Genomic DNA, 14,191 nt, shown 5'->3' on the forward strand with positions numbered 1-14,191 from the left:
CGTCTCCCGTGAGCTTTACATTGGAAATTCATGTTTTTTTAATATTTGGAATGTTGTTTTTTATTTAATTTTAAGTATTTAGGAATGTTTTTTTAATTTTGTTTAAGTATTTAGGAATCTTTTTTTTATTTTATTGTATTTTCGATTTTGTTTAGGAATGTTTGTTTTTATGTTTTAGTTTTAATGAATTATGTGTGTTATTTAGTTTTTATTGGGGGATTGAAAGTGTAAAGTTGGATAAAGTGTAGAATTAAATAAAAGGTAGGTACAAGATTAGTCTTGGGTATAAGGTTGGATTTAAGGGGATTAGTCCTTAAATGGTTTTTTACTGATATGACACTGATTAGGACTAGTCTTCCTGAGAATGTGTCCTGACATAAGGCAGGTCCTAACTATCATGGTCAGAATTGACCTCACGTTTACAAGTAATGAGCATCATTAAGTTAATAGTTAGTTATTAAAAAATAACACTCGAAAAGTTCACTTTGATTAATTGCGTTTATGCTACTTAATAAGGGATGTATATATGTATATATCTATACTATTATATAAAAATATAAAAACTATAACCTTATGTTGAAAGATAAGAAAAATGAAACACACAAATTGACCTAACTACCCTTAATGAATTAAATCACCATCAACCTTTAATATTAAATTACACCATTAATTAGTCTCTTACTCCCTCCGTCCCATTTTAGTTTTCTAACTGTTGACTTTCAAATCTTTTGGTCTCAACTTTGACCGCAAATATTTTTGTTTATATTCTATAACACTTGATATAAAATATATAAATAAATTTGATTTTAAACGAACTTTTCAATGACATAACTTTCATCAAGTATTATATAATACAAACAAAAATATTTACGGTCAAAGTTAAAGCAAAAAGACTTTGAAAGTCGCTAGTGGACAACTAAAATGGGACGAAGGGAGTATATTATAAAATATCTCTACTAACTTTTTAAATCAAGCATCTTAACATCAATTATTTACACCATTTGATGTCGTCACCATCATCACCATTTGTGACTGTCATAGTCGTCACATTGCACAGATATCGTGCTATTATATACATATATATATATATATATTGAATTTAGTTAAACATAGAATCTTTTGTTCAAACTTGATTACATAAACATACATTCACCATTGGAACTGATCTATACACCACCAAAATTTAGCAATACACAACTAAAAGTGCTTTGTATTGTTGTACTGTATAGCACTGTAAATCATGTTCAATGGTGTATTGTCAAAATCTAGTGGTATACAGATCACCTCTCATTCACCATATTCAAGTCATACAAACACATCATGCATATGTAAATATACCTCATAACCTTTCACATTTTTTCACACTTAACATATTGTTAAACACCTAAATAAATAATTATAAGTATTTATATTTTGTTAGTTTTATAAACTTATATTATATCAATATAAAATATTTTCTATTCTTATGTTATTCTCATTTTAAGGGTTTGGTTATATTGAAAAATTACTCATAAATGATTTTTAAAAACTTCCTTGTTAAAAGATTTTTTAAATTGGCGATCAAAAATATAAGGAAGTGATTCCTACACAATTTATTTTTGTCATACACAACAAATATATGCATTACATGGTTGTACTGTATAACTGTATAATGCACACAGTGTTGTATATGGTTAAAACTTGTTGTGTAGGGATCATTTCCCAAGAACATATGCACCTTGTTTAATTTTTGTGGTCATGATTGCTGTTATAAACTTGTGATGACTAATGGGGTTCCAAAAACGATAAACAAATCATTATTTGTATATTTATGGGAAAAATACATAAAAAGGTAACTTATTTAAAAAAAATTCCTAAAAAGGGAAACCTATTTTGTTTTCGTTTATTTAAAGGATAAAGTTTCACAAATTTCCTAAAAAGGGAAATATCGTTAGTTTTAGACGACAGTAAGCTGTTAACTTCGTTAGTTTGCTTACGTGGCATTACCAAAACAGATTATACATTAAAAAAACAAAAAAATAAAACATATATACGTATATTATACATACATACATATATATATATATATATGTAACAAACATTTCCCCCTTCTTTCCACATTCTCTCTCCCCGATTCTTCTTTTCCCCCTTTTCTATTTTCCCCCCAAAACTCATGAACCCTAATTTTTCTATTATCAAATTCGTTCGATTTCTTATCAATTAAACACAATTTAGAAACCAATGCACCATCTTCGTAACCGATGCATCATCTTCGTATCTAAAAGGTTTTTTTTAAACCCTCCATAATAGTGACCAACTATTATACCCAACTTAGAAGAGGTTTCCATCATGAAATTTAACATAATTAATAACCAAAATAGGAAACTTACCTGTGCGATTAATCGTAAATCACCATCTTTTTAATCATAAACCACCATTCTTGAGTATTGATTTTGATTTTAGGGTTTCTAATTTAGGGGAAATTTGGGGGGGGGGGGGGGGAGAAGAAAGGGAGAAAACAGGGAGAGAGAAAGTCATAAAGAAAGTGTGAAAATGTATTATCTATATATCTATTAAAAGAGTAGTTAAATAAGCCTTCTAAAGCATTCTTCAAACGTTATATATATATAATATGTTTTAGTAATGCCACGTAAGCAAACTAACGAAGTTAACAACTGTCGCTTAAAACTAACGATATTCCCCTTTTTAGGAAATTTATGAAAACTGTATCCTTTAAATAATCGAAAATAAAATAGGTTTCATTTTTTAGGAATTTTAGGTAAAAAGGTTACATTTTTATGTATTTTTCCCTATATTTATATTTATATTATATGAGTAAGGTTTATGTGAGAACTATATTCATATATTTTATACTCGTAATATTTAAGTCTATTACATATGAACTAAGTATTGCTTGATATGTTTATATGTATACACAAATCTAAACATGCATGTCATATGTATACTTAAAAATGCACAAATCTAAACATGCATGTCTAAAACTAGACTTTCAAATATAATCAAGTCATTGATTTGTGTTAAATCATTGAATCTTTGATCTTGGTCATCACATGTATGCACATAAGATATACGGATCTATTTATATCATCATATTTTTCTTTTTGAAAAACTTATATAATCAAGTATTATGATGTTTTTTTTAAAGAAGAGACGAAATACTAATATCATTTCTTTTGAAGGGCTTATCAAAACTAGTGCTAGCTTGTACAACCAATTGTAAAATTTCTATGTTACGGTACAAATTTAGGGGTCTAATCGAGTCGAGTTGAGCTGACACAGTGTCAAGCTGGACTCGATTATAAAACTCGAGCTCGACCGAGCCTTTAATATCAAGCTCGAGCTCGTCTTGTGGATCGACAATTTCGAGCTCGTCTCGACTTTACTCGATTAAGTATTAAACCAAGTTTTAAATCCAATTAGTACTATAAGCTCTAAAATTTCAAGCTCGACTCGATTAATCAGCTTGGTAGCATAGTAATTACGTTAAAATATGTGATAATATTAAAGGGTAATATTGTAAATAAGCACAAACTCGATTAAGCTCGTGAGCTTTTCGAGTAGGCTATATTTAGGCTCAAGTTCGACTCAAAAGACTACTCGAGTAGCTCGACTTTTGAATAATTTACGAGTCGATTTCGGGTAGCTCGCGAATTGTCTTGTCTCGTTAACACCCGTAGGTTCAATTATCAAAGATATTAGTACAAAACTCAGCTCTTTTTTTAATGGTACTCACAGTCTCATTATAAGTGTCTTAGTTTGATTTTTAAAATAATTTTTTAAACTTTAACCTAGTCTTAGTTTGATTTTTAAAATAACTTTTTAAACTTTAACCTAATTATTTTTTGTTGTGTTATATAATACGAGTATCTGATATAAGATATATGAATGCATTTTGTTTTTAATTTAGTTGACAATAATATAAATTGCATCAACTATTATATATAAGGCATAAAAAATGATGCAGGCTCAGGCCCAAGTATTGAAGATCAGACCCTTTTGTACTTAGAAGGTGAAGACAAAAAGAGGCCTTCACTAAAATGGCCATAACGTTTGCTACAGAGCTCCGATTTCGATGTATGACCACTCAAAACGACCGTTGGAAAGAGGAGCATCAAGTTGCAAACAGCCAAAGGCGGTTAGGGTGAGTCTTCGGGCCCAAAAAAGCTGTTTTCTAGGAGTTATGGACCTTTTTGTTAGTTTTTCGGTATTTTTTGGACTTTGAAATTGTAATAGCTTTCAGCCCGCTTGTCTTTTAGGGCCCATTCGAATTTTGCAGCTTTATTTATACCTTTGTAATCATGGGGAAGTGATCAATTTTTAGATAATCAAAAAATCATTTTTTTCCCTAATCACATGCGTGTGTTTTAGTGTGAATTCTCTAAATTTCGGTATTCTTTTAGAATCAATGAATTTCAGAAGAATTGTTTTCCGGGTATTCTTTGAATCAACGGAATCAATATTTATCCTAAATTATAGTCAAAGTAAAAAGAAAAAGACTTTGAAAGTCAAATTATGACATTACAAATGTGCCGGAGGAAGTAAATAATAATGTGATGCATTTGCATTTCTTTTTCAAAACAAAAGTTTAAATAATGAATTGATGCAATTGTGTTGTTCTAGACAAAATCCTATGATGTTATGATTACTCTTTAATAAAGCAAACTCATCATTTTCTCTTTCAACTTTTACCTTTAAATCGGCTTTGATGCTTACCAATATAAATAATACTATATTTATAATATATCTTTTAATTTCTAAAATAACTACACTTCCATTTTATATCAATAAATTACACTAGTTGTGCCATCGCCCCATCACACTAACAATTTGCATCGAGCGGGTATTCATATTGTGTTTTTGGAGGAAAGGGTAATCAAACTAGTAACATAAGGTAAATTTTTAGGAGATGAATAAGTTTACCTTTTTAGCTTTTTTTTGTTTATTTGCATGATTGGTATGTGATTATTGTTCATATAATTTGCTAAAATAAGAATTTTTATATATGAACACTACTTTTTTATAAATAATCTCATATGTTATACAACGCCTTTTTTCAATTCTCAAATAAAGGGATCTAAACTTTTTAAACTATTAACATTACATGGATCAGATATTCTCAAGAGTAAACAATGAAAATATTACTGTAACAAAAAAGGATACATACAAACAACTAAAAAAATGGTATTGGGTGGGTACCACTAAACTCATGTACCCTTCAGGTACAATGCCTTAGATACATCTCAGGCAAAAATACTTCTGGGAACAGAATTCAAACCCGTGACTTATAGTCTGCCTAGAACCCCTTTCAAGGACGATAACCACTGGGCTATTACCAGATGGTTATGTTAGTATATGATCACGTAAAATGAACGTATGTACGGATAGTATTTAAGTCTACGGGGTCACACGTCTCGACACAAATGTAGTTAATATTAATTAATATACTTAATGTATTTAATTAATATGATCACGAATTGATTTTGACGAACGGTCGTGAGAAATGTTAAAAACTAACGGTTACTAGTTAACGACGTTAGTTAAAGAGGACTTAATTTGTAATTAGAAGATTCTAGAAGTTTCCTAATTATCCCTAAGGGGGGGGGGGGGGTTTGTTGATGGGTTTTCAACCCATTAACTTCACTTATTTTCCAAGAAAATTAACCCTAATCTATACCTATAAATATAAGGCTTAGGTTAAGGGTTATATATACAATTCAAGGAAAACAAAAACCCTCCTCCCCTCTCCTCTCTTGGCTTCGGCCGATCTCACCCCAAATGCAAAAGGGTTTCCGGTTTTGGTTGGTTCGATTATTGGGAAAGAACAAAGGTTGTTTGGTTCGCGATCAATTACTAACATACATACATCCTTGTGTCGTGTGTGCAAACGTAGAGGGATTTACTTCAAATCCTCATAAAAGTTTCTTATTTTTTATCTTCAATTAAAGGTACATGCTTTCTTTCTTAGTTAATTAATTAACTACATAGATCTATCTTCCGCTACGTGCTTTGTGATTTGATTTTAAATTGTTATATATCCCAACAGTGGTATAGGAGCCTACTATGTATGTTTCTTGATTACCAATTAAATCAAAACTTGAAGGGGGGTTAGGGTTCTTGATCTTCAAATTTTCGGATATATATATATATATATTTAAATTGATTTTGTAATTTAATTACATTATTTAAATAAGTAACAAATAATATTTATATTATTTAATTTATATATATATATGGTTCGAAATTTTCCAGAAAATAAAAAAAAAATTGTTTTTTAGGGTTCCTAATCCAAGTTTTGATTAATTAAATGTTTATGTGATAAATTGCATGTATATATATGGTGACCTTTATTTTTAATGGTTAAAAAGAAGTAAAAATCATTTTATTTTTCATGCAAATTATTCATGATTATTACTCAGATATATTGATATGAAATCTTGATCATTAGGGTTAATTATGCTAGATAATTGAAGAATTAATTGTGTGACAATGTGATTATGCTTTGTGTAATTTTCTGTTTAACACCAGTTCACTAAAACGAGCATAACTTATCAACCGTAATAAGTTGGAAGCTCAATTTTTACAGTAGATGCTTGACTCATAGGGCTACAACTTTCGTGTTTTGTGCTAAGCCCAGTTCGGCCTTCTTTAGGGCTAGAATTGGTCGTCAAGCTTCTGGATTTTCTAGATCAGCATCTTATAATTATGGTAGATAAATTTGTTATTATATTTTTGGCTTACGCAATCAAGGAAACTTGATGTATGTGGTCTTTTTCCTTATGAAAAAGGAGCCAAATCTTATACCATAGTGACCAAAATTAGGTTGATTACCTTAATTGTTAAGTTGTAAATTTAGTAAGTTACCTTAAATCGTTAAGTTGTATATTTAGTAACTTACCTTAACTGTTAAGTTGTATTTTTAGTAAGTTTAATTTTGCTTATTTTATGAAAATTGTATGCAAAATTGTTTTTGGAAAAATAAACTTGACTAATTAATATCGAAATAATTATTTTGTTTATAAAATTGGTGCCCTAAAATCAAAAGATACACCGACTCACCTATTTAAACGAACTCTAAGAAAGGTATAAGTCGGAGTGCATTAGCCTTCTAAAAGGGCGAGTTTTTAATTGCGTCCATCGCAAACCTTTGCTCTTGCGCTTCTTTGTGAGTTCAAATGGAGCTACCGAGCTCTTTTGTATTTAAAGGCAATAAAAATGAGTTTTATAAACATATTATGTTTAGAAGATATGCATGAATCTTCAAAACATAACTTTTTGATCACACATCAAATTGAATGACCCAATAAACTTAAGTCATTTGTCATCCAATTTGTCAAGGACACATGTGGCTGTTGTTTTACTCACTAGTACACAGTGGTGAAATGGCAGTTGCATGGCAAAATCCCATTCACTGGTACACAGTGGTGGACAATTTTGCGCGTTCTTAGTTGGACGACTTAAAGCGAGTTAAGCGGTGAGACCTTGACCCGTGACAAAAGATGGGACAAAACATGACTACATATAGATCACTTGATGAATCAAGTATAAAATTGTAGGTCTCATACTTACTAGGAATTGCACTTGTAATCCAATTACTGATCGTCACTTACCTTTTGAGTGAAATCATTTCTAGCAGATCAACTGATGAAATGGTTGCATGTCAATTGGATCCTAGCCTTAATGAAATTAATTGTTTATTTTGTAAACGTTGGGTAATTAATTTCTTAAGGATTTATTATCGAAAATACCGATAATTGAACTTGAATCTGTTTTGTAAAAGGCAACAAATCCTTCACAAAGCAGACACCAATCGGCTTTCAGATTGATGCTAGAAACAGAAAACTTTCTGAAACCAATTTCAATGACTATTTTGTCAATAGAGAATTGTTCTAATAGTTGAAAAGAAAACCGATGTCATTTGAAACTCAGATTCCGCTATTCCTGATGCGAATGCCACTGCTTTGCAGTTGGAAGCATAAAATATTCGGTACAATAGACATATTGAGGTTGCTTATTTGATGCTAGAAGCATGTCTCCTAAGCTTCAAAAAGTAATTCGGATTGCAAAATCCGTGTGATATGATCAAATAACTTAAGTCTATGTACGGAAAACAAGTTGGAGTTAACATACTTGAGTTAATTGAGTCACTCCATAACTTGAACACGAGTATGGGAAACCGGTAAGTGCTCATGTACTCAAGATGAAGAGTCACTTTGTGCAATTATGGAAATGTTAAAACTATGCATTTCTTCTGCCGATTCTAATGGGCATAAGAGACAATTACAAATTTGCATAGCATAGTTGGACTTCATATCAAGTTGATTGAGTATGAAGAAAACCTTTCAAGAAATATGAGATACCCCAAGTTCTTATGATCAAGGGGGAAATGGTTTAGAAAGCAAAACAACCGTAAAGCTAAAGCCAAGAACTTAGGTAAGAGAAAACAAAGTGTTTAGTCTCAAAACCTTAAAAGGCCCTGTGGAAAAAGGAGCATACGGCTAAAGACCAGTCTTGTCATCACTATGCTAAGGTGAGACAATAGAAGAGGAATTGTCCTAAGTATCTAGCTGAGTTGACCAAGAAGAAGAAGCAAGTTGGTTTAACTAGTTCTTCAAGTATCTTCTTAACTGAATTATAAGTAATGATGAGATTCAAATGATAATTCAATAGCAAAAGAGTCAAGTTAACTTGGACTCTATCTTTGACATTGTCATCTTGTTTAATTTTTGTCAAGAAACGCATTTAAAGACTTCCATGTGAAGATATCTTACAAATCAAATGATGAATCATTTGATAAATGTGTATCTTTCGAATTACCGTTAGCAAGAAAAGCATTGAAAAACTTCAACGTGAATGGATCTTACAATCAAATGATGAATCATTTGACAAATACATGTCTTGTGTTTTCAGCAAGATGACAAGAATACCCTTTCCGCATAAAACCGGAGAGGGCTAAGGAACTACTTGGACTAATACATATCGATGTATGTAGCCCATTTAGACATATGTCAAGGATTAATGCTAGCTACTTCATTATTCTATGAATAATTTCAGTCGTTATGGTTATGTTTACTTGCTTAAACATAAACATGAAGTGTTTGAAACATTCAAAGAGTTTAAAAATGAAGTAGAAAATCAACTCGGCAAAACCATCAAGATTCTTTGTTCGGATCGAGGTGGTGAATACTTAAGCCAAGAGTTTAAGGATTATCTTAAAGCATGTGGAATTGTCCAACAACTTACTCCTCCATACACTCCTCAGCATAATGGAGTGTCTGAAAGGAGAAATCGAACCTTGCTAGAGATGGTGAGATCTATGATGACCCTTACAACTCTCCCATTTTTATTTTAGGATTATGCTCTAGAGACTGTTGTACGCATTCTCAATATAGTTCCAACCAAGAAGGTTGACAAGACGCCGTATGAATTATGGCATGGAGATGTCTCTATTTTGTCTTACTTAAGAGTCTGGGGATGTGAGGCACTTGTGAAGGGTGATACGCCTGGCAAACTTGAACCCGGAACTACTAAGTGCATCTTTGTCGGATACCCTAAGGAAACGATGGGTTACGACTTCTATGATCCCGTCAAAAACACTGTTCGCGTTGCTCAATATGCTGAATTCTTTGAAAAGAAATTAGTTCAAGAGAACAGTGGGAGGGTTGTAGAACTTGATGAGACTCAAGAGGAAGACGTGTCACCTTCTGCAGCTCCTAACAATCATCAACTTGGGGGGGGGGGATGTTCAAAGTGATGAACCTCAAGTCGATGATAATGAAGCGATTCCACTTCGTAGGTCCGAAAGGACAAGACGTCCTACCGAAAGACTATGTCTGATGGTAGAAGAAGACGTTGGAGATCTCGATGAGCCTCCGAATTTCAAAGCTGCATTATCAGATCTGGAATCTGACAAATGGCTTGAAGCTATGAAGGTGGAAATGAAATCCATGAAAGACAATCAAGTCTGGTGCTTAGTTGATCTTCCACAAAATGCTCAAACTGTTGGGTGTAAGTGGATCTTCAAAAAGAAGACGGACATGGATGGAAATATACTCACCTATAAAGCTCGTCTCGTGGCTAAAGATTATACTCAACGTTTCGGTGTTGACTATGATGAGACCTTTTCTCCAGTCGCGGACATTAGAGCTATTAGGATTCTCTTAGCCATAGCTGCGTACTATGTCTTTGAGATATGGCAAATGGATGGTAAGACTGCTTTCTTAAATGGTTACTTGGTTGAAGAAGTCTATATAGATCAACCTTAAGGTTTTATTGATCCAAAACATCCCAACAAAGTATGCAAGCTTCAAAGGTCCATTTATGGGCAAAAGCAAGCATCAAGAAGTTGGAACAAGCGGTTTGATGAAAAATCAAAAAGTTTGGTTTTGTTCAAAACCCTGATGAGCCATGTGTATATCGCAAAACTAGTGGGAGTAATGTTACTTTCCTTGTCTTGTATGTTGATGACATATTGATCATAGGAAAACACATTCCAATGTTGCAAGATGTTAAATCCCATCTTGGAAAGTGTTTTGCCATGAAAGATTTAGGAGAAGCGGCATTTATTCTTGGAATCAAGATCTACCGAGATAGATCAAAGCGGTTGTTTAGATTAAGTCAAAGTGCTTATATTGATAAGATCTTGAAGCATTTCAAGATTGAGAATTTTGAGTGTGGTTTCGTTCCCAGACAAGAAATACTTAACTTATCTAGCAAGAACAGTGCTTCTACACCTAATGAGGTGGAGCATATGCGAAAAATCCCATATGCTTCGGCTGTGGAATCTATTATGTATGCAGTAAGATGCACTAGACCTGATATTGCATTCGCGCAAAATATAGTTAGCCACTATCAGCAAAATCCTGGATAGGATCATTGAATTGCTGTAAAGAATATTCTTAAGTACATGTGTGCTACTAAAGAATTATTCTTGGTGTACGGTTGAAATCCCGATCAAAAATTCAAATGGTAATAGAATTTGTGATGTTGGATTTCAGACTGATAAATATGATTCAAATTATGATTCGGGATACGTCTTCATTATTTAAATGAAGGCACGGTGGAGTGCTATGAGCTAAAAACCACAGTTGTCATGTCTACAACAGAGTCTGAGTACATTGCCGCCTCAGAAGTTGCAATGGAAGCAGTCTGGATAAGGAAGTTCATTAGCGGGCTAAACGTGATCCCCTCAAATGACTTACCCACTAATATGTACTGTGATAATACTGGTGCATTAATCATTGCCAATGAACCCGGAGTTCAGAAAGGTGCCAGACATTATGCTAGACGATATCACTATGTTTGTGAGCAGATCGAACTAGGGGAGATCAATTTACTCAAAGTTCACACAGATTTTAACTTAGTTGATCCTTTCACAAAAGCTTTGTCTAGGCCCAAGCTTGAAAGGCATGCCGAGGGCATAGGACTTAAATTAGCTAGTTATTTCATGTAAATCTGTTGTTTCGGTATTTGGATAAGGGATGTTAAACAATTTATATTTTCCATAATGAAATAAAGTACTTGATATGTTTGATTTCATTTAATATTAAATTGTATCCTAAATTTGCATGTTTAATCCTTGAATATTTTATTAAATATTCTAAATTGTCCATTGTCGATTAATTATATGGGAATATAATTAAACTAAGACAAATCTGAGTGATTGGTTATATTCTTGGAATATATAATGGATGCTCCCACTAAACTCACATGATATCCATAGATGATGCATATCAGACTACCCCACTAACGAATTATCACTTTATGGATCAACGTCATTAAGTGAAATTCGTAAATGGTTGCATTATTTATCCTTTGACTTGAGATACAAGCAGGTCAGCATGTATGGATTGCACTTACTTGATATAGTTCTAACTCTCCTGAATAAGGGAGTACATAAAGGGCTATTTTCCGAAAGTGTAGTGAAGTATGATGACTGACACGTGTAGTCAATACAGGATTTGTTCCTTTGACTTGAAAGTTGAAGTATGATACCATTGGCGCCCTCATTAGGACTGATTAAGATGTTTGCATGGCTGTGCCCAAATAAATCCAGATGGTTCTCGATTATATTTGGTAATCATTAATTAGTTATGGAATGAGAAATAGAATCGTTAAATTATGAAATGACATTGATCCATATTCATATTTAACAAGGTATCTGAACAAAGGGATAATAAATGCCTTAACCATTTAAATATACTTTAAGAAACTATACTTAAATTTTTTCGGGAACATTGGCGTGTTGCTAGGCGCTAACCAATGTTATTACCTTCATTCATTACGAGCTCAAGTGGGAGCTGTTAGTATATGATCACGTAAAATGAACGTATGTCCGGAAAGTATTTAAGCCTACGAGGTCACACGACTCGGCACAAATGTAGTTAATATTAATTAATATACTTAATGTATTTAATTAATATGATCACGAATTGATTTGACGAACGGTCGTGAGAAATGTTAAAAACTAACGGTTACTAGCTAACGGCGTTAGTTAAAAAGGACTTAATTTGTAATTAAGAGATTCTAGAAGTTTCCTAATTATTCCTAAAGGGGGGGGGGGGGGGTTGTTGATGAGTTTTAATTTCAACCCATTAACTTAACTTATTTTCCAAGAAAATTAACCCTAATCTATACCTATAAATATAAGGCTTAGGCTAAGGGGTTATATATACAATTCAAGGAAAACAAAATCCCTCCTCCTCCCTCCTCTCTTGGCTTCGGCCGATCTCACCCCAAAAGCAAAAGGGTTTCCGGTTTTGGTTGGTTCGATTATTGGGAAAGAACAAAGGTTGTTTGGTTCGTGATCAAGTACTAGCATACACACATCCTTGTGTCGTGTGTGCAAACGTAGAGGGATTTACTTCAAATCCTCATAAAAGTTTTTTATTTTTTTATCTTCAATTAAAGGTACCTGTTTTCTTTCTTGGTTAATTAATTAACTACGTAGATCTATCTTCTGTTGCGTGCTTTATGATTTGATTTGATAAATTATTATATATCCCAACAGGTTACATACAAATAACTATAAAACTTAAATATATTATTTCTTGCACGTTAATTTGATGATGAGTTAAAAGCTTGTTTCAGATGTATTTGATTATACACGCAAATATACAAAAAGAAATAATTAAAGAATGAGTTTAAACCTTAAAATGCATGTCTAACGTACTTTTGGAAATTTGCACGGTTGGGACGCATTTTAAGGTTAAACTCTTAAAAGAATCAATGAATCTGATCGATCCCCTTATTTTTCATTGGTTACATCATTTAATTAACATCAACTATATATATATATATATATATATATATTAAGCATACATCTAATTATATGTTGCTAATGACCAGGTCCTCTGGGACTAGGCCCGGATGCTAGTCTTTGGAGCCAAAAAGACATGCCGGTCTTGGCTTTCTCGTACACTGTTGAGTATGTAGCAAGATGGTTTGCCCCCGCAAAGTCCTCGGACAAGACCCTGCCTTCAACAACAAGCGGGCTGATAAGAGCAACCAAGATTACCACAAACACCAAAAGTGTGCATGTTTGTTTGAAAGCCATCTATGAGAGGATCGGATTGATTTGAGAATTTATATAGAAACCAACTAAGATGCTAATATTAAGCTCGTAACTTTAAAGATTTTTAAGCGAGTCTTTTACGGAGTATATGTATAGAGTTGGTTGATTGAATTTGGTATATGTGGAGGAGTGGAGGAATGGAGGAATATATATACACATATATACGCACATAGGGTGAAGTGATGGATTTTTGACTTGGACAATTTTGGATGTTGTTGGTTGGCGGTATGCGGAAGCACACAATGGTACACGTGTTGACCAAGAAAGGGCGAGCTAGGAAATAGTCAAATATATGTTGATGAATATATATGCGACATTTCTTCAATTGAGATTTTTTTTTCCCTTTTAGTACAAAAGAGATGCGTACCCGTACAATATGGTGGTAATAGCGGTAACTGGTGGTGTTGGTGGCGGTAGTAGTAACGATGTGGTTATTAATCTAAAAGTAATTGATGTAAATGGTAGTGTAATTATTTTATGGTTAAAAAATGTATATTTTGTAAAGAATTTTATTAAGAGTATTATAAAGATATTAGGTCTCCATATTTAAATTAATGAATAAAAGATAAATAGTTTGGAAAATATTTTAAGAATATTTTGGATAGATTTAGTGTGTAAGTT

Source organism: Erigeron canadensis, chromosome 6 (assembly GCF_010389155.1).
Source record: "Erigeron canadensis isolate Cc75 chromosome 6, C_canadensis_v1, whole genome shotgun sequence".
In the NCBI taxonomy this organism is placed as follows: domain Eukaryota; kingdom Viridiplantae; phylum Streptophyta; class Magnoliopsida; order Asterales; family Asteraceae; genus Erigeron; species Erigeron canadensis.